This window comes from Cebus imitator, unplaced genomic scaffold (assembly GCF_001604975.1).
Source record: "Cebus imitator isolate Cc_AM_T3 unplaced genomic scaffold, Cebus_imitator-1.0 Scaffold448, whole genome shotgun sequence".
NCBI classification, from domain to species: domain Eukaryota; kingdom Metazoa; phylum Chordata; class Mammalia; order Primates; family Cebidae; genus Cebus; species Cebus imitator.
The window spans coordinates 744,311-770,886 of record NW_016107763.1 but is presented as its reverse complement, the minus strand read 5'-3'; the positions used below and the strand labels follow the sequence as shown (position 1 = coordinate 770,886).

General features: G+C 38.9%; 1 protein-coding gene and 1 long non-coding RNA gene across 2 annotated transcripts in view; one reads left to right on the top strand and one right to left on the bottom strand.

The window, feature by feature from the left end:
- Positions 1–1,088, bottom strand: part of ZSCAN30 (zinc finger and SCAN domain containing 30) — a 37,238-nt gene extending 36,150 nt beyond the window's left edge. Inside the window, exon 1 of the mRNA XM_017511399.2 lies at positions 938–1,088. The gene's annotated coding sequence lies outside the window, so the exon portion shown is untranslated. The remainder of the gene's footprint in view (positions 1–937) is intronic.
- A 47-nt stretch (positions 1,089–1,135) lies between these two features.
- Positions 1,136–19,884, top strand: LOC108291206. Its single transcript, XR_005197254.1, has 3 exons — positions 1,136–1,254; positions 1,901–2,096; positions 17,581–19,884. It is a non-coding gene; the product is annotated as an uncharacterized LOC108291206 (long non-coding RNA).
- Positions 19,885–26,576: the final 6,692 nt, after the last annotated feature.

Sequence of the window (26,576 nt, the reverse complement as noted above, 5' to 3'; positions counted from 1 at the left end):
CTGGTCTCGAACTCCTGACCACAGGTGATCTGCCTGCCTCAGCCTTCCAAAGGGCTGGGATTACAGGCGTGAGCCACTGCGCCCGGCCAAAAATAAGCTCGTTTTGTTTGTTTGTTTGTTTTTGTTTTTTAAGTATCTGCACTCCCTACTTGGGAGGGCTGGACTCAAATTCCCACCTCTCTTTCCCCTTACGGGGTTATATTAAGATCTCATTCATACATCTCTAAACTTCATATATCCCAACAGGGACTTGGGCTGGGCTAGGAAGCCCTCTTCTTCCACCTCAACTACGACTTAGCCACCCACCGTTTTCTCAAAGCTATTCCTTTCCCCACCCGACAGCTTAACCCAAGTCACATGTCACATTGGTCTCAAACCTGAAATAAGGTCCTGACTCCTCATTTCCCAAAATATTTCCATGAACCCAGCAATATCCTTTCCTGCCCTGATTATCCCGCACCCTCCATTTCGGGTCCTTATCACCCTGATCAATGAGAATTGTACTAGCAAGCAAATCTTAAATAGACCTCTATTTAAGAGGTCTATTTAATCATGCCCTTTCTAGATTGCAAAGTAGATAAAAATCCAGCTCTTCGTTAATTAAGGGGTTAATTACTGAGCATCATTTATTTATTGGGCAGTGGTTCTCAATATGTGAACCCAGGACCAACAGCTTCAGGATCACCTGAGAACCTGGGCTCCCGCCTCCGCCTCCCCCCACTACTAAATCAGCAACTCAGGAGTTGGGGGTAGCACTCAGTATTTTAACAAGGTCTCCAGGTGATTCTGACGCGCGCCACTCTTCTGGGGGTGCAAAAAAACAGAGAGGACAGGAAGGAAGAATGAAAGCCCATCTACGAATCAGATAAGCGAGAGGGGAAGGGGTGGTTATTTTTAAAATGATAACTAAGAACTCGTATGTAGTCAGAAAACCTACCCTGCCCCAGAGAGCTTTCCCGAAAGATAATGGATTCCGATATTCACCTCAAGAACCGGCAGACAGAGCAGCAAGGGATCTGCCGCCGGCCAAGCACGTCCCTGGCTAACGCACCGCTGGGGGCAGCTCGCGGCTGTTCAGGGTTAATTCTCGGCAACCCTCCCCGACCCGGTACCCCACCGCCGCCCGGGGCCTGCGCTATGATGAACCATAGAGCTGAGCACTCCTCCCAGATTCCTAGAGCGGACAGTGCAAAGGCGGGTTGGCCGGGTATGAGGTTTCACAGCGGTCCGGAGACCACATCGAGGTACGGTGATGTCGGCTCGCGGATAGCCCAGAAATTAGAGGTGATCTTCCCTAACAAGCGACCTCACAGCCCGGAAACTGTGCGCGGTTTCTCGAGACCTCGGAGAGTGATGGCCGCCGGGATCGCTCCCAGGCACGTAGAGCCTTTCGGTTCTCGGCCTCGTGTTCGGTTGGTCCCCAGTCAGCCCAGCTGGTCTTGGGTGCAACCAAAAGAATGCCGGAAACTCTGTGGGGTGGGTGGAGTCACCAAGCGTGGTGTATCCACGTGAATCAGCCGACCGTACTGGGAAAGAGCCACCTGAATTTGTGAGTGTTGGAAAAAGCAAGAGGGGAAGAAAAATGATCAATAAGTGTCATTTTTTGATAGGAAGAGCAGCGAATATCTTAGTGTTAACCACTAGAATCGATTGTAAAATTCCCTTCCCTGCTCTATCTTTCCAGTTATACATTTATTTTTGTAGTATTAACCCGTAATTTTGTTTGAACATCTCAAGACTTCGAATGGGGAATGTGTGTCTTAAGTGGGGTAATCCCTGGCTCTTGGATTATGGGGAGGAAGCCTAATACATTCTGAGAGAAAAGCAACTAGAAGTCAAATGAGATTTTGTTTTCTCCTTCTTTTATATCTTGAGGATTTTGTGGTGGTCTGTTTCGGAGATTACATCTCTAGTCAGCACATTGATTCCCTTCCAAGCCCAGTGGTGCCCAGTTGCGTCCAGGTCCCAGACCTTTAAGTGGACAAGAAAAGCTTTCAGAGGAAATAGTAATTCTCCACTTGCTCTCTGAGGTATCCAGTTGCAGCCCATGGAGATCCAGTTCAATTATGAATCTCAGGAACATAACCTTCTGTCAGGTGAGCGTCAGGGTATTATATCTTTCTTAGTGGTTTTGGCAGGGTGGGGAGGATGAGGGGGTGTCACCTGTGCTAGTGTCTTCGAATGATTCCCCTTAACTCGGCTAGGCAGTATTACCCCTTTAGTGCACCAGGCATAGTCACATGACTTTATTTCAAAATCTGGCAATCAAATTCTCATGCAGCTCCCTCCACTTTTTTGAAACCCCAAAGTCATTCATTTTTCCCTGTATAATGACCTCATTACCAATCTGTTAGTTTTGGTCATTTTTCTTATCTACTGTAAGGGTAGAGTTAAAAGTTCTGGAGTCTGACAACCTGGATTCAACAGTAGTTTTGTCACTTAACTAGCTACAGTAAGTTACTCATATATTTTATAATTCTGTTTCCTCACTTTACAAGTGTATAGTAAGTCATACCTTGAAGTTATTTTGAGATTTGTATCTCTATATTACTCCAGAATAAAGAACCCCAAAATTTAGTGACCTAAAACATCAGGCTTTTTACACCACATTATTTCTTATGTTTCTGTAGGTCATCAACTTGAGCTGGGTTCACCTGGGCAATTTTTTTTTCTGTTGGTCTTTTCTGGGGTTACTTATGCGGTCATCTCAGGGCTGGCTATACTGGGGCCAGGGTCTAAGATGGTCTCAATCACATTGTCACAATGTCTGACTGTTGGTGCCAGCTATGGCTTGAGTCCACATGTCTTCAGCAGGCAACCCTGGACTTTTTCACACGACAGCTTGTTTCCAGTCAAAGAGAAGGCAAGCTCTCCAATATATAGCACTTTTCCTACCTATGTTTGTGTTTCAACTGTTAATGTCTCATTGACCAAAGCAGGTCATATGACCAGTTCTAAAGTCATTGTAGAAGGAGACTACACAAGGATATATGTACTGGGAGATAGGATTCACTGGGGTACATTAATACTACAACAGGCCAGTTGCAGTGGCTCACGCCTGTAATCCCAACACTTTGGGAGACTGAGGCAGGAGGAATACTTGAAGCCGGGAGTTCAGGGCAAGCCTGAGCAACAAAGTGAGACCCCATTTCTATAAAAATTTACATAATAGTCAGGCATGGTGGTACCTCTAGTCCCAGCAATTTGGGAGGCTGAGGTGAGAGGATTGCTTGAGCCCAGGAGTTCAGAGACAGCAGTGCACCACTGCACTACAGCCTGGGGGACAGAGTAAAATCCTGTCTCTAAAAAACACCAATAAAAAAACTAAAGAAAATCTTAATGTAAAACTCTGAGCACAGACTTTGCTTACAGAAAATTATTTATAATTGGTAGCCACTATTATTTTATATAAGATAATTTTGATCTCAGCTTTGTTCAGGTGTTCTGTAGGGTCTCATTTCCACATCATACGTTACTTCTTTTTGGTTTGTCCTCTCATTGCTGCTGTTTTTCCTGAGTCACCTTCCATTGTCCCTTTTTTCACTCTAGATCTTCTGCTTCTTATTAGTTTTTGAGCATCTTTTTTTTTTAGTTTTTCTCTCCTGTGTCTAGAACTTGTCCTTCCTTAATAATCTATTTTAAGACATCTAGCTCTTATCTTTCCTGAGAATCTCTGCAGAATTGTACTTCCTCCTTGCAGTTTTACATAAATTGATATATTTAGTCCTTGTGTTTATGTCTTTTAGAGTATGTATAAAATAACATTTTATTATAGAGTAATACAGTTATACTAAAGTCAATTTGTAAAGTATGAGAACACAAAACAAAATTTAAATAGCCTTCAGCCCCACCCTCTAGAAATAGTCACTGCTAACATTCATATATCCTTAAAATCATTTTTCTAATGAATTCACCAAATATTTATTATTGATAAATGTTTGTTAATTAATAAGATCATACCTTATTAATTAGTAGCCATATAATATGATGATTAGTTATTAAGGCTTTGCCCTGTGCCAATAACTGTTCTAAGTGCTGGTGATATAGCAGTGAACTGAACACACAAGGCCTTTGCTGTCAAAGTGCTTACATGCTAGTGGAGGGAAGGACAAAATAAATGAATGTTCATTATATTATCAGATAATGATAATGGTTATGGAGAAATTAAACCAGGGTATATCAGTCAGGATTCTAGCAAGAAACAGATGGCTCATTCTAGTGCAGTAATTCGAAATTTCATGAAGAGGATGGGGATGATTACAGAAATCAGCAAGTGATGCAGAACAGTCTTGGGTCAGACAACACTGGGAAGCAGTTACTACCTGTAGATCTTCAGGGACAAGGGGAAAGATTGATTACCAGGTCCTGGAAAGTATAGCTGTAGGATTTAGCCACCTGATAGGAGCTCCAGCCTTTGCTAAAAGGCTCATCTACTGGCCCAGCAAGGAGACAGCCAGGATGTAGGGTGACCAGTTCATCCCAATATGCCTGGAATTTAGCACTGAAAGCTGCAATAGCCCCTTCAGTTTTAGGCAAACCAGTACAGTTAGTCACTCTACTATTTTCCCATTTGGGTCCAAATCTACTTGCATACCAGAGGGCGTGGAACCCCAGGTGATGCAGTCCATCAACATCAATCTCCTGGGGCACAGAGCAGGGTGAAGAGTAGATCTGGAGGGGTGAAAGGAGAATATTCATTATAGTATGTCACTTTTATCCTGCCATATCCACCCCAACATAGCAGAAAAACAGAGTCCCTTAAGCTGTCATTTCATTTCAGGTTGACATAATTAAATCATATTCCCATCTGAAGCCTGGAATTTAACTGCCACTAGTGGTCTTCATATAAAATGGTGAGGGATGGGGAAAAAGACATAATTACAGCTCCTGTTTTTGCTATTCACAAAGCCTAAGCTGATAATCCTAATTATCTTCTTCCATTATCCATTTTATATCTCCCTTACTCTCTGCCAGTACCTCAGTGCTTTCCTGGATGATCTGAGTCCTCAGTAATCCTGCTTCTTTCAGGCTGCTTCAGTGTACTGTTGACTAGGCCTATGAGAGGACTAAGACATATCCCAGTGAATCCTTGAGTTCCAGACATATTCTTTCTTGACCTTCTATGTAGCAGCAACCAGTTCCCCCTTGGTAATTGGGATCAGTTATCCTGGCCAGTAAAGTGATCCCTTCTATGTTGGTTCAGCAGCATGAGGATCCCAAAATGACCAAGAGACAGTTTCATCTTTGAATTTAACAAAATCATGACTTTGTTCCATGGTGGAAACATTTGTCCTTTGAGCACTAGAACTTCAAACTCAGCATGCCACAATTACAGGGATAGTAAGCAAAAATAATATAGGCGAATAATTAGGTCTCTAATAAGAGGACCATTCTCACTCCTCCTCCACCCTTGGTTCCTGTCCCTGTGTATGTATTCTGGCCATGGAGAAAAAAAAACAATATTTATTGTCCTTTGGTTTAAGGCATGTATTGCATCTATATGACCACACCCCAGATTTACAGGGTGTTGTGTTGTTGGGTAGGTGGCACTGTAACTGAGCCTTAGCAGATCATTCCACGTATTTCTGGGTGATGGGGCATATGGCAAGACCTGTGAATTGCATGTATGCGAACTCACTGCTATACTTTCTTTCCTGAAAAATGAGTTATTTGGAGGCAGCTTGGTATCAAATACCTGGTAATAAACATAACCTTATCTTACGTAAATGCAAATTTGTGTCTGGACTAAGTATTTAATATTTTGTAAACAAATTGCTGCTCTCTTTTTGATAGAAGTGGTTCAGTGTGATGAATCTGCCCCCATTTCCAGGGAATGGTACCTTTTTTGGGGCTTGGTTTTGGCCTTAGCTGCTTGGGTACATAGCAGTTGTGTTAGGCATATCAGCCTTCATGAGGGGAGGTCAATATTGTTAAGCCCATGTAGAGTTTTCATTCCCACTGCCATGACTGCTTTGTACATGAGCCTATTGGATAAGCATTGGAAAAGAAGCTCATTGAAATTCATAAAATAGATCACCATGTCTGTCTGATGGAAAGGCTTTTCCACAGTGGATACCCTTTGGTGAGGATTCACATGGGACACAAATATATTCATATTCATTGCCCATTCTGGGAATTCCATCCTCATACTTTTCCCCCAGAATCTTTGCTTCTAGTCCTCCAATCTTGTTCTTTCCAGGTTCCTAAATAATCAAATAACCCATTAGTCACTACCCATGAATCAATATAAACATATATCTTAGACTATGTTACCTTTGATGAAAAGTGGACAAGTAGGTACATATGTGAAATTCTTCCCACTGGGAGGATTTGCCTTCACCAGTGTGTCTGAGGCCACTTCTGAGTAAGGATATAAGTGAAAGCTATTTACTTTTGGCTGGTGCTCCCCCATCTGTAAACCAGTTCTATAATTTTTCCTCAGCTGTTAACTGGTAATAGGGAATTCCCATGGGACCATGAATATAAACTGAGGGGGAGAGGTAGTGAAGCAATAGGACCAGGTACTATGGAATCCTAGTCACTTGTGTACAGAATTTACTTGTCTTCGAGACTTTTTTTTGCAATGGAATGTTGATTTGTGTGTGATTTGGTGGAATAAGTAACAACCGATACACAATGAGTAGTCTGTAATGTGTAGTCATTTGGTGCTCTGTGTTCAAGTGTGAAATCTCTATCAGTGCCCAATAGTAAGCCAAGATCTGCTTTTCTTATAGAAAAGTGTTGCTGACAGAAGATGTAGGGTGGTCCTCTATGGAGGCTTGTGAGAGGCTCTATACAGCATCCATGACTGCCACTGGCACTTCCAATTCCGCTAGTTATCCTGGGTAATAAGAGTCTCACTCAAAAGTAGCAACCTTACAGGTTAATTAAATTGGTCATTTCAGCTCACTGAGCTGTGATGTCTGTTACCTCAAAAATGCAGAGGCGCTGCAGGTCTTGCACCTCCCTGCAATGGTAACGTTTGGGTAGAGCTATAAATGAAGTGAGAAAACAAGGCATGTGACTATCAGAGTGTTCCAAGAAGAGGGAGTAGCAAATGCCAGAGGCTCCTATATGTATCAGGAACAGAGGGAGCCCAGGGTGGGCAGGTATTAGGGGTGGCAGTGGAATGAAATGAGGGCAGAGAGAAAGAAAGGGACCAGATCATATGGAACATTATAAACCATAGTGAGGACTTAGAATTTTATTCCCAGTGTAATAGGAAGCCATTGGGGTTCTTTCTTTATACAGGATGATGAGAAAGGTAAGTTAGAAGTGTTTCAAGAAGAAAATAATCAACTATTCAAAACAATCCAGAATAAGATTGAGAATTGACCGTTGGATTTGTCAAGATAGAGCCTATTAGGGACTTTACAGTTTTGACGGAGTTGCGGAGATAAAAGCCCGATGACAATGAACTAAAAAGAGAATAGACTAAATGTTGGTTACAGCATAGAACAATGAACTCTTCATACATACTCCTGATGGAAGTCTAAATTGGTTCAACTACTCTGGAAATACCTAGTTGAAACCCAAACAAGTCAAAGTTATATAAACTTAATATAACTTATAGTTTATGTAACCTAGAGGAACATTTGCATATGTGTACCAAGATAGATATACAAGCATATTCATAACAGCATTGTTAATAATAGCAAAATGTTGTTTTTTGAAGGAGAATAGGTAAATAAGTTGCGGTGTATGTTGAGCAAACAAAGCAAGCCACAGAATACATGTATAATTCCATAAATATATAAATTTCAAAAACATCCTGTATTAGTCTGTTAGTGCTGCCATAACAAAACATCATCTACTGGGTGGCTAAAACAACAGAAATTTGTTTTCTCACAGTCCTGGAGGCTGAAAGTCCAAAATCAAGGGACCAGCAGAGTTGGTTTCTCCTGAGGCCTCTCTCCATGGGTTGCACATGACTTTTCTCTGCATGTGGGAAGTGGCTTTTGTCCACAGGCAGGCCTCCTGGTGTCTCTTCATCTTCTCCTGAGAACACCAGTCTTAACTGGATTAGAACCCACCCTATGACCTCATTTAACCTTAATTACCTTCCTAAGGGCCCTCTCTCCAAATATAGTCACAATGGGAGTTAGGGGTTCAACATGAATTGGGGATGGTGGCGGGGAGCAGGGAGCAGTGCACAAGCACAAGTCCAGTCTATAACACATGCAAAATGAAATAATATTTTTTTAAAGATAAAAAATATTTGGTAAAGCTCTGAAGAAAGCCAGAGAAGGATAAACAGAAAATTTAGCACAGTGATTACAAAGGTAGATGGGGGAAAGGGATTGGAGGAAGAAGACAGGATCAGGGAAGCATGCAGAGGGGAATTCTACCATGTCAGAAACTTTCTGGTAATTTTTTAAGTTGAATGGAAGGTTCAGTTCTGTTTGTTGTATTATTATTCATTTTTTAAATTGTACATATATACATATAAATACATACCTATTTTTGTATCTAAAATACTTAATAAACTTAAAATAGAGAAATGAGAAAGTAAAGTTTTTCAAGGAGAATTGCTATAAAGGGAAACAAAAGAAGCAATAGAAGGATGGACTATAAGGTCAAGGTTTTTTGTGTTGTTGCTGTCTAATATACTTTTACTGACTTTTATTAAATCTACTTTAGTCAGGCGTAATTTGTAGACAATAAAACATACTCCTTTTAATTGTGCATTTAGATGAGGTGTTAGATGAGAATAGAGTCTCCCTCTGTCACCCCAGCTGGTGTACAGTGGTGCAATCACAGCTCACTGCAGCCTTAACTTCCCAGGCTCAATTGCTCTCCCACCTCAGCCTCTCTCCTGTAATAGCTGGATTACAGGCGCACATCACTGTGCCAAACTAATTTCTGTTATTTTGTAGAGACAAAATCTTGCTGTGTTGCCGGGGCTAGCCTCAAACTCCTGGGCTCGAGCAATCCAACCACCACAGCCTTCCTAAGTGCTGGGATTATAGGTGTGAGCCACCACACCCAGCCTGCTTTAGATGAGTTTTGACATGTATATATACCATGTCCACTACACCTACAAGCAAAACATAGAATCTTTATATCAACACCCTTCTCCCAATTTCCTTCTAGTCCCTCCCCATCCCTAGGCAACCATTGATATGCTTTCTGTTACTACATATTTGATATGGCTTCTCTAACATTTCATATAAATGGAATCATACTTGCCTGCCTTCTTTAGTTCAGCATAGTGTTTTTGAGATTCATCCATATTGTTGCTTTATCAGTAATTCTTTTTTATTGCTAAATACTCCATTGTATGTCTATATCACAATTTGTTTATTGATTCACTTGATGATGAACATTTGTATTGTTTATATTTCTGGCTGTTTTATTAATAAAGCTGCTCTAAACATTTGTGTACAAGTCCTTGTGTGGATATATGTTTTCATTTCTCTTGGGTAAATATTAATATCTAGAAGTAGAATTGCTGGGGTGCATGATAAGAATATGTTTAACTTTATTAAAAGCTGCCAGAATTTTCTAAAATAGCTATACCGTCTTGTATTTTCACCAGCAATGTTTGGGAGTGTCAGTTGGTCCACAGACTAGTCAGTATTTGGCCATTACTATGTTAGTTGTATTGTTAGTGAAGGGTATTTACCAGTAGCTCCTTGAGGTTGAATTTGTGTTTCCCTGATAGCTAGTGATGCTGAACATTTTGTCATATGCTTACTAACTATTCATATAACTTATTTTGTGATCTATTCTAATCTTTTGTTCTTTTGAGTTGTGTTATTTTTGAGGTGTCAAAGTTCTTTGTATATTGTAGATATACAATCATCAAATATATGCTTCGTGAATATTTTCTCCCAATCTGTAGCTTGACTTTTTTTCTTAGTAATGTCTTTTGAAGAATAGAAGTTTATAATTTTCATGAAGTTTAACTTTTATGATTCATGCTTTTGGTGTCCCAATACCCTTGTCTGTCCCCAAATTATGATCATCTGTGCTTTCTTCTAGAAATTGTATACTTTTAGCTTTAATGTTTGGATTTATATTACATTTCTAATTAATTTTTGTGTATAGTGTGAGGAAAAAGTTGGGGTTCATTTTTGTCATTAAGATAGCTACTTTTTTTTTTTTTTGAGATGGAGTCCCACTCCGTCACCAGGCTGGAGTGCAATGAAGTGATCTCAGCTCACTGCAACCCCCGCCTCCTGGGTTCAAGTGATTCTCCTGCCTTGTCTCCCAAGTAACTGGGACTATAGGCTCGTACCACCACGCCCAGCTAATTTTTTTGTTTTTAGTAGAGATGGGGTTTCACCATGTTGGCCAGGATGGTCTCAATCTCTTGACCTTGTGATCTGCCCACCTCATTCTCCTAATGTGCTAAAATTACAGACGTAAGCCACTGCACCTGGCCTGTGATATCTACTTCAAACTACTATCTACTTTTGTTTTGCTTGTTTGTTCATTTGTTTTTGGAGACAGAGTCTTGCTCTATTGCCAGCCTGGAGTGCTGTGGTGAGATCACAGCTCACTGCAGCCCCAACCTCCTAGGCTCAAGAGATTCTCCTACCTCAGCGTCCCAAGTAGCTGGGACTACAGGGGTGTGCCACCACACCCGGCTTATTTTTATATTTTTGTAAAGACAGGGTTTCACCATGTTGCCCAAGCTGATCTTGAACTCTTGTACTCAAGCGATCTACCTGTCTCAGCCAACCAAAGTGCTGGGATTACAGGCATGAGCCACTATGCCTGGCTTAATTTCAACACTTTTTGTTGAAAAGAGGTTATCCTTTCAGTATTGAATTACTTTGCCACGTTTGTTGAAGATCAGCTGTACATACCGTTTTGGATCTATTTCTGAAATCTGTCCTGTTCCATTAATAGGTATGTCTGTACTTACGCCATTGCCACTCTGCCTTGATTATTGTTGCTTTAGAGTAAAGCTTGAAATCTGGTAGTGTCACTGCACCCGTTTCGTTCTTCTTTCTCAAAATTGTTTAGCATCTTCTGTGCCTTTCTACATAAAGTTTAAAATTAATTTGTGTTCCCCCAGTGGGCAGTTGGATGCATACCTGCCCCCAAAGGCCAAGGGAGCTGAGAGGCCACATAAAGAGGCTAACAAATCCAGTTTCCTAGAAAGAATCATTTACTAGAGATGAAGAGAAGTCATGTCTGAGGCAGCCACAAGATCGTGGATCCCCACCCTCATCCTCTAGAAAGCGCTGTTTATGTAGCAAGCTTTTTTTCTTTTTTTTTGATAAAACATGTAGCTCCTCATGTCTCAGACCCTCTTAAAAACTCTGGCCACTGGGGAAGTTAGATAAGCATCTTTATGAGGGGTTATCCATGCCACAGGCAATGTTTCTTTATGAGGGGTTATCTATGCTTCAGGAATACCTTGGTATACAGGAGTCAAACAGGTCATTACGGTGGTTCCACTTCAAGATGGTATTACTCTTACCATGTAACAAGCTGTTTTCTTTGAGTTTGTCAGTTTGTACAAAAGCAGGCCTGCTGGGATTTTGATTGGCATTGCGCTGAATCTATAGATCAGTTTAGGGAGAATTACCATCTAACAATGTAAAATCTTCATATTTATAAGTAATTGTATATTCCTGTTCTTTTTTAGTTTCTTTGAGCAGTTTTTTAGTTTTCATTATGCAAATGTTGTACATATTTTGTTGAAGTTCTAAGTATTTCATTTTGGAGTGCAAATGAAAAAATGTTTTAGACTATTAATTGCTTGCATATATAAATACAGTTGGTTTTTGTATTCTGTTCTAATAAAATCATTTAAAAGTTCTCATTGCTTTTTTGTGATAGGTTAGGGATTTTTCTTTGTATGTGGTTGTGTAGTCTCTAAAGACAGTATAACTGTTTTCTTTCCTATTTGTGTATATCAGTTATTTTTCATGTCTTATTGGCTAGGAATGTTGAGTAAAAGTGGTACGATATTGAAGAGAAGTGATATGAGTGGGCATCCTTGCTTTATGCCCTTATTTCTAGGAGAAAGGCATTTAGTGTTCAGCCATTAACTATGTTCACTGTAGGTTTTTCTTTGCTTTTTATTGAAGTAGTCAATTTGAACATAATAAATATGCTTAGAATTAAATGTACCAGCTTCTTATTTTGTTTTCTTTGTTTTTTATTCCATCTATTTCATTTTTTCTTTTTGTCCAATTTTAGATTATCAGGTTTTTGCACTTTTTCTTATTATTTATACATTCTTGTTATTTTTAATGGTTACTTGATCCCAGCCTTTCTCACATGTGATTCTGTGAAAGAATTAAGGCCCAATGCGATCAGGCTCTTATACATCTAATATGGTATTAACTGTGTACCATCACTGGAGAAATAAGAATAGTCACTCGTTTCATCTTCTGTTTCATTCTCTTTTGGAACTTTGGTTGAAAAAGGGCTGCCTTTTAAATTAGAACATATACACTGGATTTGTTACAGTTTAATTTACTGCTTCTAAGACAACGCAGAGACCCTGTAATACTGTAGTTCTACTTTCCCTCCTCCTCTTGTGCTGTTTTGCCAAATATTTTAATTTTATGGATTTTATAAACTCCACAAAACATTCATATTGCTTTAATCAGTAAGTACACATTTAGATTTACCCACATACTTTACTTTTTCCAGTGCTCTTCATTCCTGCTTTACCTTGCTTGCATCTGGGATATTTTTTCTTCTTGAAGAATTCCCTTTAGTATTTGTTTTAGTGCAGGTATATTTTTTAAAACCTTTCTTGGTTTTTGTTTAACTGAAAATAACTATTCTTTCAGGCATTTTATCTTATTATGCAAGTCTAGTTTGGCACTTCTTTTTCTTCAGCACTTGGCAGATGACATTCCATTATCTTCTGGTTTTCATCATTTCTATTGAAGTTAGTATTGAGAGAGAATTCTCCATGGGCTCTTGTGTGTCTGCATATATTACAAGCAAAGGAATTGCCTGCATTTGTTCTGTACTGTTTTTAAGAATGTTGTATGGCAAGCAACCTTTGAATATAGGGATGGTGTCTCCCTCTGAAGCAGAGGACAGGTGCCCTTTTAAAAATTTGGATGTCCTTGCCTCAGGGTTCCTATCCTGCAACACAACTTACTACATGTGTCACCTTGTGGGAATTGGGGTCAGGAAGGCAAATACTGCTTTTCTGTCTAATGCTGTTGCTGGGAGTAATAAACTGTCCTTTGTTTCTCATCTAGGATTCTCATGTCTTCTGCCAAGAGCTGTGAAACTGCAATAGATTAACTTGTTAGCTTGCAAGTAGGGTAAAGTCCCAGATTTTTCAGTTTTTGATAGTGTTGGTAATAAGGATGGGATGCTGACAGAGACATGACTTTCTGGAAGAGGAAGCATAAGGCCCTGAAAGGCTCTTTAACAGATTTTGAGGGAAGTCCATGAGTAGTGAACATGTTTACCAAATTGTATGGTCAACAGAGCAATAAATGTTTTTTCATTTTATTGCCTATTAATGAGTAGGAATTCAGGAGGTGGTTGTAAACCAAATCGAGGAAGCATGTTCAAAGACAGCTATCTAAACGGTACCCTGATTGTTGCTAACTCTCCTCCAGGGGACCTTCAATTTAGTGGTCAGCCTCAGGTGTGTGCCATTGTAACAAATAGCAATTAAGATTCATATTGGGTGGACAAAAGTTTCCACCCACTTTTAGACAGTTACAGAGATATGTAGCTACACTGAACATGAAAGGAGGAAGATTGATGAACACTATGGACAGAAACCAGATGGATTGTTAGAACTTTGGCTGGGTTAGTTGCTAAAAGATTAAGGAGGAACGGAAATAGCTGAGCCATCTTACTACTTAGCCCCTCCTGTAGTCTGTCATGCCAGCCTTAGATCCCTTTGAAGATGACAGTAACCTTAGATCCCTTTGAAGATGAAAGTTCTTTTGCAGTGGATCTAAGGTGTGATAGAGGAACTTTGGCACCTTAGGACTGAGGGGGCTTTCCCTCAGACAGACAAAACTCCTGTGATACGGCAAGATATTAGCTCATATCCAGGCTCTTAGAGCTCCAGACTGGAATTACATTGCTGATGAAAATGACCAACTTGATATGAAGAATTAGATAAATTCTCAAGAGTCATTTGAAAAAGTCTATTAACCCTTATGTTAAAGCCAAGCAAGAATTTAAGAGGTGTTATCTTGACAGTAGGGTAGCCAATGCTACCTTTAAAAAGATTCACCACTATACAAGTCAAGCTTGAGTCAACCAAGAGTCATAAACCCTGAAGCTCCAACCAGAAACAGTATGGCTGTGGTTTTTAATTCAAGAGGCCCTAAAGCAGAAAAAAATAGTGTCAGTAATGAATGATACCTTGCCACCTATTACAGGCTTTGGTTAACCAATAACATTAGATAAGTTCATTTGGTTTACCTGCAAGCAGCCGTCACCTCTCTTGAAACCAAAAGTAAAATATGCCTTATATACTAATTCAGAATCTTTTTTCCTTTTGTGCTCTCTGATTCTGTCCAATTCCTTATCTTGAACTCAGATGCTTTAAGGAGAAATATGATTGGGATGGCACTGAGGTCTTCCTGTCTCTAAGGGGCACTGGAAGCCATAACCTACCTATTCAAATACTGTGGGAAGTTTCAGAAAGAGGAAGGAATGAAACTTAGTCTCTGTTAAATATAGGATCCCAAGTTGCCATTCTGGTCAGTCCACTGTATGGAAGAAGCATCTGAATTCATCTAATGGGATTTGGGCAGGGTTCAGCAGAGGGGAGGCTAACATGGTTTGTCAGTGGGGCTTTTTAGGCCAATTCAGTGTTCTGTTGTTACTGCTTCTACATCTGAATATTTAGTAGGTACTGGTTCTTGTATTTCAGTATCACTTAAGTGCCAGAGCACATCCTCCCTATTGGAAAGAACTGCATATGGAAAAGTGCTAGAAGTCCTTTGGGACCCCTCACAAACCTAATGACTCCTTTGAACTAGTATTTATTTATGAGTAATGATTCTGCTAATTGGAACCACTGGCAAAGGGGAAGAAGCCCCCACTTAGAAGTATCCCTTTAGGTTTTAGACTTTTCACCCAAATTGAATGTGTTTTCAGCTCTCCAGACCATTTGTAGTCTGACAGTGATATGCTCTTTGTAATAAACACCACTCAGCAATGGACTGATAGTCAGGAAATTCAATGGAAATTGGTGCTGTGGCATAGGCCTGTAATACTAGCTACTCAGAAGGCTAAGGTGGGAGGATTGTTTGAGCTCAGGAGTTTGAGATCAGCCTGGGCAACTGAAAGAGACTGCATCTCAAAAAAAGAAGAAAAAGAACAGTAAAGCTTTCATGTGCCCTGCCATCATAGATATCTGGTATTGTTGAATATAGGAATGGGTCCTCAAAAGCCATCTCAAAGATATCTGACTTTTTCTGGTCCACACTCCTTAGTGAGGAAGTTTGTTCACTGAATATGGCTGTTGCCAGATAGAGATTATGTCTTCTTGGTTACTTCTGTAGAAATAACCAGGAGAAAAGAGGTACAAATTTACTATAGACCTGATTTTGAAAATTTAAGATTCTATTCTGACCATTCTTTTGCATGATGTTTCTTTCTTTCCCCTAATGGCATTCCCTGGCTAGCCTGGTTGGTGGTAGGTAACCCCTCCCAGTTATAGCCTAGCCAAAATGGAGCTTATGAGGTTCAAATTTAATTCTGGTCCAGCTATCTGGATTCTTTTGTTGGATAGCATGTCCTAAATCATAAAGATAATGATGACTCAGTTGAGTGTACTGCTTGCCAAGTACACTTACAGTGGCTCATATAGACCATAGCACAATATATTATAACCAATTTTCAGAGTGATTTATATTATCACTTTGTAGTCTGTGTTTAATACTACAAATTATTGCATACAAATATAGATCTATTTTTTTTCCATAATTCAACAATTTTATTTACATTGGTTTATGAAAGGAAAATAAATCTCTGGACCCCAAAATCACTAAGCTAGAAGGAAAAGTCAAGCTGGAAACTCCTTAGGACAAACCTGCCTCCCATCATACCTCTGCTCACTGAGAGAAATGCATATCTGACTGCTTCCTTTGGAAGGGCTAATCAGAATCTCAAAAGAATGCAACCCTTTATCTTGTATCTACCTATGATCTGGAAGCCCCCCTCCCTGCTTTGAGTTGTCCCACCTTTTAGGTCGAACCAGTGTATATTTGACATATATTGATTGATGTCTCAGGTCTTCCTAAAATGTATAAAACCAAACTGTGCCCAGACCACCTTAGGCACATGTCATCAGGACCTCCTGAGGCTGTGTCATGGGTATGTCCTTAGCCTTGGCAAAATAAAATTTCTAAATTTACTGAGACCCATCTCAGATATTTGAGGTTCACGGATATATTAATTTTTAAAAATAACTAATACATGGAAGTGATAAAACAGTCAAGTATTGGCTGGGCGTGGTGGCTCATGCCTGTAATTCCAGCACCTTGGGAGGTTGAGGTGGGTAGATCACTTGAGGTCAGGAGATTGAGACCAGCCTAGCCAACATGGTGAAACCCTGTATCTACTAAAAATATAAAATTTAATTAGCCAGGTGTGGTGGTGCATGCCTGTAGTACCAGCTACCTGGGAGGCTGAGGCAGGAGAACCACTTGAACCTGGGAAATGGAGGTTGCAGTGAGCTGAGACCATGCCACTGCACTCCCACCTGGGTGACAGAGCAAGACTCTGTCTAAAGAAAAAAAAAGTCAAGCATTATAAAAGTGTATGCAATAGGAAGTTTCTCTGAATTCCTCATACCCCTGACCATGAGACTCCCAATTTTCTTCAGGTGTAATCATTGTTATCATTTTCCTGAGTATTCTTTTTAAAGACATTCCTATGGGCAGAACTAGGATGGCCCTCCATTTAGGTGAAAATATAAACCATAAATTTCATAGTAAGATGGAAGATATGCAACATAATCCCATTTGGAAACCTATAGATGTTTTCACATAGTAAATTCAAGTAGTTGTATAAAAACTCAGTATTGAACTGATTACTGTACTTAAGGACTAGGATCATTCTTGTTTGTGGCTTTGTTAGTAAGGTATTGGGAACATAGTACATGCTCCACTGGTGTGTTAACAGTCAATCTTGTACCATTTCCAAAAATTGATAGAGAAGATGCAAACAGAGTAATTGAAGGATTTTCTTTTTTTTTTTGTTTTTCTTTTTCTCTTTTTTGTTAATATCATACTTTTAGCCCAGATTGCTGGGTAGTGCTAGACAAAGCCCAACCAACTAATCTTTTTCAAGATTCACACTACTTGCCTTATATATGTTAATAAAATGCTTATGCATTAGCTCTAATTTAGTCGCAATTTACTAATCACTAATTAGGTTTCAGTATTCCCAGATCTCCTGTGACAAACATACAGAGCATATCTGGTATATCACTTGTATGAATGTTTAATGCGATCCATTACGTGTTGAATCTTTCTAGCTTTCCTCTTAGTGGGTAAAGTTCATTTTTTGGAAGACACATACTGTGATAATATAGGTAAATACTGATCTGTGTCAACTGAAACTTTCTTACAGTGTAGGGAACACATTCCATTTGGATTTTGTTTATTGTTCCAGATGGTGAGACCAAGACCAAATTGGAAAGCCAGCTTCAGAGGAGGAAATTACAGCAAAAAATGAACCATTGATAGAAGACTCTAGCAGTCTCAGAGAGAATGTTCTCCAGGATTCTGAAGGCAGAGAATTCTGTGAATTTGGGGATAAATTAAATGAAAAATATCAGAACATCTTTAAAGAAAGACCACAAAACTGTGACAAATGTGGGCAAAGCCTTGTTTTTAGTACAAGCCTTTTTAGGCATCAGAGAACCCATTGTGAGAAACCTTATGAATGTGATAAGTGTGGAAAAGCCTTTAGTGTGAGCTCAGCCCTGGTTCTGTATCAGAGAAGTCATACTGGGGAGAAACCCTATCCTTGTAATTTGTATATTAAAAGTTTCCATCGGAGCTCAGACCTTATTAAACACCAAAGAGTCCACACCAGTGAAAAACCTTATAAATGTGATGAGTGTGGGAAAGCCTTCAGTCAGAGCTCAGATCTCATTATCCATCAGAGAATCCACACAGGAGAAAAACCCTATCAATGCAGTCATTGCAGTAAAAGTTTTAGCCAGTGCTCGGATCTGGTGAAACATCAGGATTCATGCTGGAGAGACGCCTTATGCTTGTAACAGTGTAACATGTATTTTAGTCAGAGTTCTGATGTGATAAAACATCAAAGAATCCACACTGGGGAGAAACCATATAAATGTGATGTGTGTGGGAAGGCCTTCAGTCAGAGCTCAGATCTTATTCTGCATCAGAGAATCCACAATGGGGAGAAACCATATTCATGTAATCAATATGGCAAAAGTTTCAGTCAGAATTCAGACTTTATTAAACATGGAAGGGTCCACACTGGAGAGAAACCCTTATAAATGTCATGAATATGGGAAAGCTTTTAATCAGAGCTCAGTCCTTATTTTACATCAGAGAATTCATATTGGAGAGAAACCCTATCCCTGTGATCAATGTAGCAAAACTTTCAGAAGACTTTCAAATCTTATTAATCATCAACGAATTCACACTGGTGAGAGGCCTTACCCATGTAATCAGTGCAATAAAATGTTTCATTGAAGATCAGATCTTGTTAAACATCACAGAATTCATACAGGTGAGAAACCCTATGAATGTGATGAATGTGGGAAAGCCTTTAGTCAGAGCTCCAACCTCATTCTTCATTAGAGAATCCACACTGGAGAGAAACCTTATCCCTGTAGTGATTGTACTAAAAGCTTTAGTCACGGTCCAGATCTTGTTAAGCATCAAAGAATACACACTGGAGAGAAACCATATGCATGGAATCAGTGTGAAAAGATACAGTCAAAGCTCAGATCTCACTAAACATCAGAGAGTACACTCTGGTGAAAAGCCTTATCATTGTAATAGTTGTGAGAAAGCCTTCAGTAAGAGTTTTGACCTTATTCTTCATCAGAGACTCCACACTGGAGAAAAACCATGTCCGTGTGCACAGTGCAGCAAAAGGTTCAGTCATAACTGATACCTCATTAAACATCAGAGAATCCACACTAGGGAAAAACCATGTAAATGTAATGAGTACAGGAAAGCTTCCAGTCAGTGCTCAGCTCTTACCCTACACCAGAGAATCCACACTGGTGAGAAACCAAATCCATGTGATGAATGTGGCAAAAGCTTTAGTCGGCACTCTGATCTCATTAACCATTGAAAAATACACACTGGTGAAAAGCCATGTAAGTGTGATGCATGTGGGAAAGCCTTTAGCACATGCACAGATCTAGTTGAACACCAGAAAATCCATGGTGGGGAGAAACACTAGTATGTTCAGTACAGCAGAAGTTTTAGCCAACTCTGAACTAATCATGAGGAAGACCATTGTGGGGAATACAATCAAAATGTGATGAATGTGAGAAAACTTTTATGTATATGTCACCTCTATTCAGTACCAGAGATACCATACCAGGAAAAAAATCCAATGAATGCTGTTGATTATTGATGAGTATGAAAAAGGTTTTAATCAGTGTTGAACCCTTATACTACATTAAAACCACACTGGAGCCAGACATGGTGGCTTACACCTGTAATCCCAGCACTTTGGGAGGAAGAGGTGGAAGCATCACCTGAGCCCAGGAGTTTGAGGCTGCAGTGAGCTATGATCACACCATTGCACTCCAGCCTGAGCAATAGAGAAAGACTCTATTTTTTAAAAACACTAATACCACACTGGGGAGAAAACTTTAATTCAGTTTTTATAATGAAAGTTTTAACTCAGAGCTCAGACATTACTAAAATTAAAAATTCTCCAGCTTGGCCAATATGTTGAAACCCTGTCTCTACCAAAAAATACAAAAATTAGCTGGGCATGGTAGCAAGTGCCTGTAGTCCCAGCTATTCCAGAGGCTGAGGCATAAGAATCACTTGAACCTGGGAGGTTGAGGTTGCAATGAGGCAAGATCCACCACTGTACTCTGGCCTAGGCGACAGAGTGTGACTCCATCTCAAAAAAAAAAAAAGAAAAAACCTCTTCAGAGTCCTTTTAGTTGTGGGAAAACCTTCAATGTAAGTAAAATTTTTACTGAATGTCAGTATACAACAATAAAAACAAACTTTTATCTTTTCTATAATGTTGTAAAAGCTCTAGTCTTATTCAGACATAGCCTACAAGAGGAGAGTGGTATTATTGTAAGATATCTATAACAATATTAATGCAGAAATTATCAGATATTGTAGAAATCAGTGTGGAGAGGTAGTCAGAACTCAGAAGGAAATGCATTATTGTTATAATCTCAAACCTTTAGAGAGCCTAAATCAATTGCATATCAGAAATTATTTTAGATAATGTAGGGAAAACTTAAATCACCTCTACATCTGAACTGGCATTTATCATAATATGACACCGATGACAGCTAGAGCCTTACTATATGCTAATGCTAGATATCTATTTTTAAATTCCCTGTGTGTAAACATGCTATACTATTCTGGTATTAAACTCGCTAAGTACATAATTCCAGTGCCCCTTTTTCTCAGAAGTTTTTTTTTTTTTTTTTTTTTTTTTAGTTGTGGGGGATCTAGTTTTCCAAGTGCACATTAGTTTGTTCAAGTTCTTATAATGTTCACAGCAAATATGGATTTATTTTGTTTTGAATAATGGAGCCCATAAACTTTCTTGGTTTAAAAGTTCTTCACTACCATTTAATCACAGCTTCTAAACATGTAAAACAGGGTCTTTAAAAATTATTTCCCTATGTCAAAGTGTAGAGATTTTTCTATCAGGATTTATCTTGTCATCTATAGATTGAACAAAAAGTGGTAGGTGTGATATTGTGATTTATAATAAGAAACATATATTTGGTCTTCATCCCCTGGTACAGAGCTCCTAAAACCCTTGAAATTTCCTGAGTGGTAAGAGTAATTAAGATGACAAGCCCCTTTAGCCACATCTGAGTTTATGTTAATGAGATGACTTTTGGCAAGAGAAAACCACAGGATGGGGGTTAGTTGCCAGGGGAACCAACCATGTAATTAGAGGGTTGGAACTTTCAGATCAGCTCAACCCTACCTTGCCCTCTAGGTGGAGAGAGGCTGGAGACTGAATTCAGTCACCAATGGCCAGTGATTTAATCATTTATGCGTATATGATGTGGCCTTCATAAAAACCTAAAGGACAGGATTTAGAGAACTTCCAGGTTGAACCTGTGGAGGTACTAGGAGGGTGGCATACCTCCTAGTAAGGAGGGCATGGAAGGAAGCTCAATGTTCTTCCTACACACCTTGCCTTATGCACCTCTTTCTTCTGACTGATCCTTGGTTATATCCTTTTACAAAGATCTAGTAAATAAACTTTTCCTACATTCTATGAACCATTCTAGCTAATGTTGGGGACCAGCCCAGACACAACCTAGGAATTAACGAGGGTCAGCAGAGACAAATTAAGAGACAAGAGTAAGAGTGCATAAAGTTGGGCTCCCAGGGGGCAGACGCAAGTAGGAGGATGCACTGGTGATGCACACTATTGAGTGTTTAACCAGAGAAGCATGTGCTCAGGGATGTGGCGGGTGAAAAGGAAGCGAAGCATCAAGCAGATGATCTATAGCTATAGCAGTTTGGGATTTCCTTTGAAGGTATAAAGCATACTCTACTTAGATACAATCAGTAAACAGATGGGGAAAAGGCTGCAGGTAGAGCCAGCAAGTATGACCACATTCTGGTGCTTCAAAGAGGTCTTCCTTGCTTTGAGCACGGAGCATGGTCTTCCATTAACTCCCATCATGTGCCAGATAATCAGGTCATGCATCAGCCTTTTTTTCCCAACAGCTAATGCTCACACTCAAAGAGGGGATTGTAGGAACCTTGGATTATATTATAGCCAGTTGGGCAGAAGCACCAGTGAAAACATGGACATGAGATTGATGTCTGAAATGCAGATTGGTGTCCAAAACTGACACAATTGGTATCAGTTGTGGAACTGAGCCCTTAACCTGAAGCATCTATGCTGATCTGATTCCAGGTAGACAGTGTCAAAATTTAATTATGGGCACTTACTGGATGTCCACAAAAAATTGGAGAATTGCTTGTATGGGGGAACCTCATACACATGTGGTGCCAGAAATGTTGTGAGTATAGGGAAGACAATAAGTTTTTCCTACACAGTAGCTACAGTACCTACATGATTAATTTGTATAGTATATTCTGTTTTAAAATAAAAAGACTTTGATATTTTTTCAAGTGGCAATATCAGACGTTTTTATTTCTGACATACATACTGAAAACAGGCAACATACATGCAAAGTTTTCCAGTGAAAAATAGAAATAGTTTGAAAAAATAAAAAACTCAAATTGTCTTTCCGATAAGTTCTGCTACTAAATAATACTACAACATTGTTTACTTTGTCCCCCATAATTGTCGAATTAATATTTAATTTAGTAGACATTGTTAAATTCTATTATTTTCTTAGGAGTGTGATGCTAAGGCAAGGCATTTTGGGAGGTTTTGTAGTACATAAAAAGAATATACTATCTCTTCCAATAAAGTGTATATTCTATAGTGATAGAGACTAAAATGTATAGAAAACACATGGCTGGATGTAATCATAAAAGTAGGACATGCTTGTAAGAGCTCAGAGAAGTCAGGGTTCAATTCTGATTAGAAAAAAAAAAGAAAGCTTTGTGGAACTCCTGAAATTTAAGCTTTGAAGGATGAGAAAAGAGGCATAAAGGCAGGGAGGGAATAATCAGCAAAGGCACAGAAGGAAGTGCAAGAAATGCAGAGTATAGTGGTTATCATTTATTCAATAAATATTCAGTGGCAGGCACTGTACTGGGTCGTGCTGAAGAGGGGTAGCGGAAGGGCCCCTGCCCTCAAGAAGTTCACAGAAATTATGATGCATTATGAAAATGTTTATTGAAACATACATTTCAAAGTGTAATAATAAGGTAGAAATGAAAATCAAGTGAGAAAAAGACTTTAAAATTGTGATGCTAAACAAGCATGCACTTTAATTTTCTGGGCTGTAGCTCATCTCTAAAACAAAAGTACTTGGTGTGGTTGGACTAGATTTCATGTTTCTACATTTTATTCTCAAAGTAATGAAAAATCATTATGGTCTTTGAATGATCTTCCTTCTTTAAAAAGAGTCTCAGATTAAAAGGGGGAGAGAAACAGCAGAAAGGAAACCCAATTTTAAGGCCTAGAAATAAAATTGTGAGGTCCAGAAGTAGAAAAGCTAGAAGTTATTGACATGGTGATTGGTTGAGAAGTAGGTAAGAGAAAGGTAAAATTTATTATCTGTTCTTTGGAGAATTTAAAAAGCAAGAAAAAATAGGATGGCTTCTAAATCTATTTCTGAAGTTTAGCTATTTCCTGAGAATACATTTTAAGAGCTTACTACACAGTTCTCTATTCAGTGTCCTACAGGTAAACTCAGATTCATGAACTTAACACACACATCCATGGTTTCTTCCTCCTGCTAAACACCTTGTCATCCACGTAAAATAACTGGTAATCAACCTACACTCCTGACCTTCAGTTTTCCAAATCTGGTTACTTACTAGGTCTTAGAAATGAGTTGCAAAATTGCAAAATTTGAACAACTGTATATATATATATATATATATTTTATATATTGTGGAAGGGAAATGCAGAGAATTGGGCCTGACACTTTATGCTAGTTGATTCCTCCAGCATTTGCTGATTCTTGAACTGACAGGGCAAAGGGCCAAGAAATCTATTCAAAGAATGCTGGAAGGTTAAATGAAACTCAGCCAACTCGTACTAGGGAGGAAAAATTGGAGTATAAATTGTGCCAGGTAGGTGGTGTCCTTGTAAACGCTCCACATTCTCAATGTAAACATTATATGGCTACACCCCAAGAGAGGATAAAACCTGTGTGACGAAGTCTTAAAAAGACTGAATGCAATGTCAAGTAAGGTCAGCCTTTTAGTGAAGTAAGTTATCTTCCCCTAATCTAGCTGCCAGCTAGAAAAGAGGAAAGGGTGAATTCTCTCTGGAGGATGGCTATCCAGATTCTGCAATTTTTCATGCACAGTGTGATCAATCAAAAATTACCAAAGCCATTAGAGTCAGAGACATCAATATGAAATCATATATACATTTTATGTACACACACAGATGCATATGCAGAAACAATTATATAACATCGATCTATACATATGTTAGTATATATACATACACTACCTAGCTCTTGGAGAGGATCTAGAAGCAATGACACCCTAATATCAATGAGCATAACCAGACCTTGGTTTCTAAATATTCTCCAAATAAAAGGAACCAGGGTTCCTTTGAGAAATGGCTGGTTCTAGGGCTAGGGCAGGGAAAATGCAAGATGAGCCTCGAGCATCTAGTAGTAAAGAAAGTAGGTAAGAGCTCAAAAAACAAAAGGACAGGGGCATGTCAAAGGAACATAGGAGCTAAACTGAAGGAGTTCCCAAGGCCAAATAAGTATACATGCATCCATACTGATAAATAGGTATGAGAGAAGAGACAACTCTTCCTTACGGAAAAATTCCAAATTGTATATTTAGATTCTCTCCTCCTCCAGAGGAAGCTGGATCTTTTGACTTACTTCCCAAAAAAAGTATGGAAAAGGAAAAACTAACTACAGTGAAGAAATCCGACAAAAACTACCGTAAGGCAGGGCTTATCAACCTTAGCACTATTTACATTTTGGATCACAAAATTCTTTGCTGTGGGGAGCTGTCTTTTGGATTTATTGGATATTTGATACTATATCTGGCATCTATCCACTAGATATCAGTAGCAGCCCTCCCCTGGTTAGGACACTCAGCCAAAAATGTCTACGGCCACTGCCGAATGTCCCCTGATGGGCTTCTCACCTGCCTAAGATGCACTCCTAGAGGATAATAGCACCAATGAGTGATGTTATGTGAATATTATGTACCACTTGGTATGATGTTACAAGAAAGTCACTTCAAATTGTAGTATTCTTTTTTAAAACCTATAATCCCCAAATTAACTAAAATCAGATATAAAAGAGGGCATGTTACTGCTGTAATTTCAAAAATAAAAAGGATTAGAAGAAACTGCTAAGAATAATTGTACACCACAAACTGGAATAACCTATAAATAGACAAAATCCTAGAATAGTTGTACACCACAAACTGGAATAACCTATAAATAGACAAAATCTTAGAAACACATAGCCTTCCAATGAATTGTGAAAAAGTAGAAAATCTGAATAGAACTATGACTAGTACGATTAAATCAGTAATCAAATGCCTCCCTCCAAAAATAGCCCATGACCAGGTGGCTTCACTGGTGAATTCCATAAAACAAAGAAGTAACACCAACTTTATTAAACTCCTACAAAATATTACAAAGGAGGAACAATTCCAAATTCATTTTATGAAGCCAGCATTAAACTGATACCACACCAGACAAAGACACTACAAGAAAACTACAGACCAATATCCTCCATCAACAAAATGCTAGAAAACACAATCCAATAACATTTTAAAATAAATATACAGCATGTTCAAGTAAGAGTTATTTTTGAAATTCAGAATGGTTCAGCATACAAAAATCAATCAAGGTAATACATCACAGTAACAGAATAAAGGAAAAAAGTATGATTAACCCAACTGATGCAGAAAAAGCTGACAACATTCAACACCTTTATGATACACTCAACAAACAAGGAATAGAAGAAGACTACCTCATATAGTAAAGGCCATATTTAAAAAAAAAAAAAAAAACCTACAGTAAACATCATAATGGTGAAAGACTGAAAGCTTTTTCTCTAAGAGAAACCATATGAGAATGCCTGCTTTCACCACTTCAACATAGTAAAGTCCTAGGCAGATCAATTTAGCAAATAAAAGAGATAAAAGGCATCCAAATTGGAAAGGAGGAAGTAAAATTATCTCTATTTGCAGATGACATAATCTTACATGCAGAAAACCTTTAAGATTATAATCTTATACACACACGCGCGTGCGCACACACACACACACACGAACTAATAAGTGACTTCAGCAGAGTTGCAGGATACAAAATCAACACCTAAAAATCAGTTACATTTCTATATACTGACAATGAACAATCTAAAAAGGAAATGAAGCAAACAATTTCATTTACAATACCATCAAAAAGACTAAAATACTTAGAGTAAACTTAACCAAGTAAATTAATGACTTGTTCCCTGAAAACTACAAAAGATGGCCGAAAAACATGAAAGAAGGCACATATAGATGGGAAGACATCCTATGTTCAAAGTACCCAAAGAAATCTACAGATTCTATGCAATCCCTATCAAAATTCCAATGACAATTTTTGCTTAAATAGGAAAACTAATTCTAAAATTCATATGGAACTTAAAGGGATCTCGAATATCCAAAACAATCTTGAGAAGCAATAAAGTTGGAGGTCTCACACTGCTGATTTCAAAACATACTATAGCCAGGCGTGGTGATGCGTACATATAGTCCAAGGTACTCAGGAGGCTGAGGTAGGAGGATCCCTTGACGCTGGGAGTTTGAGAACAGCCTGGTCAACAGAGT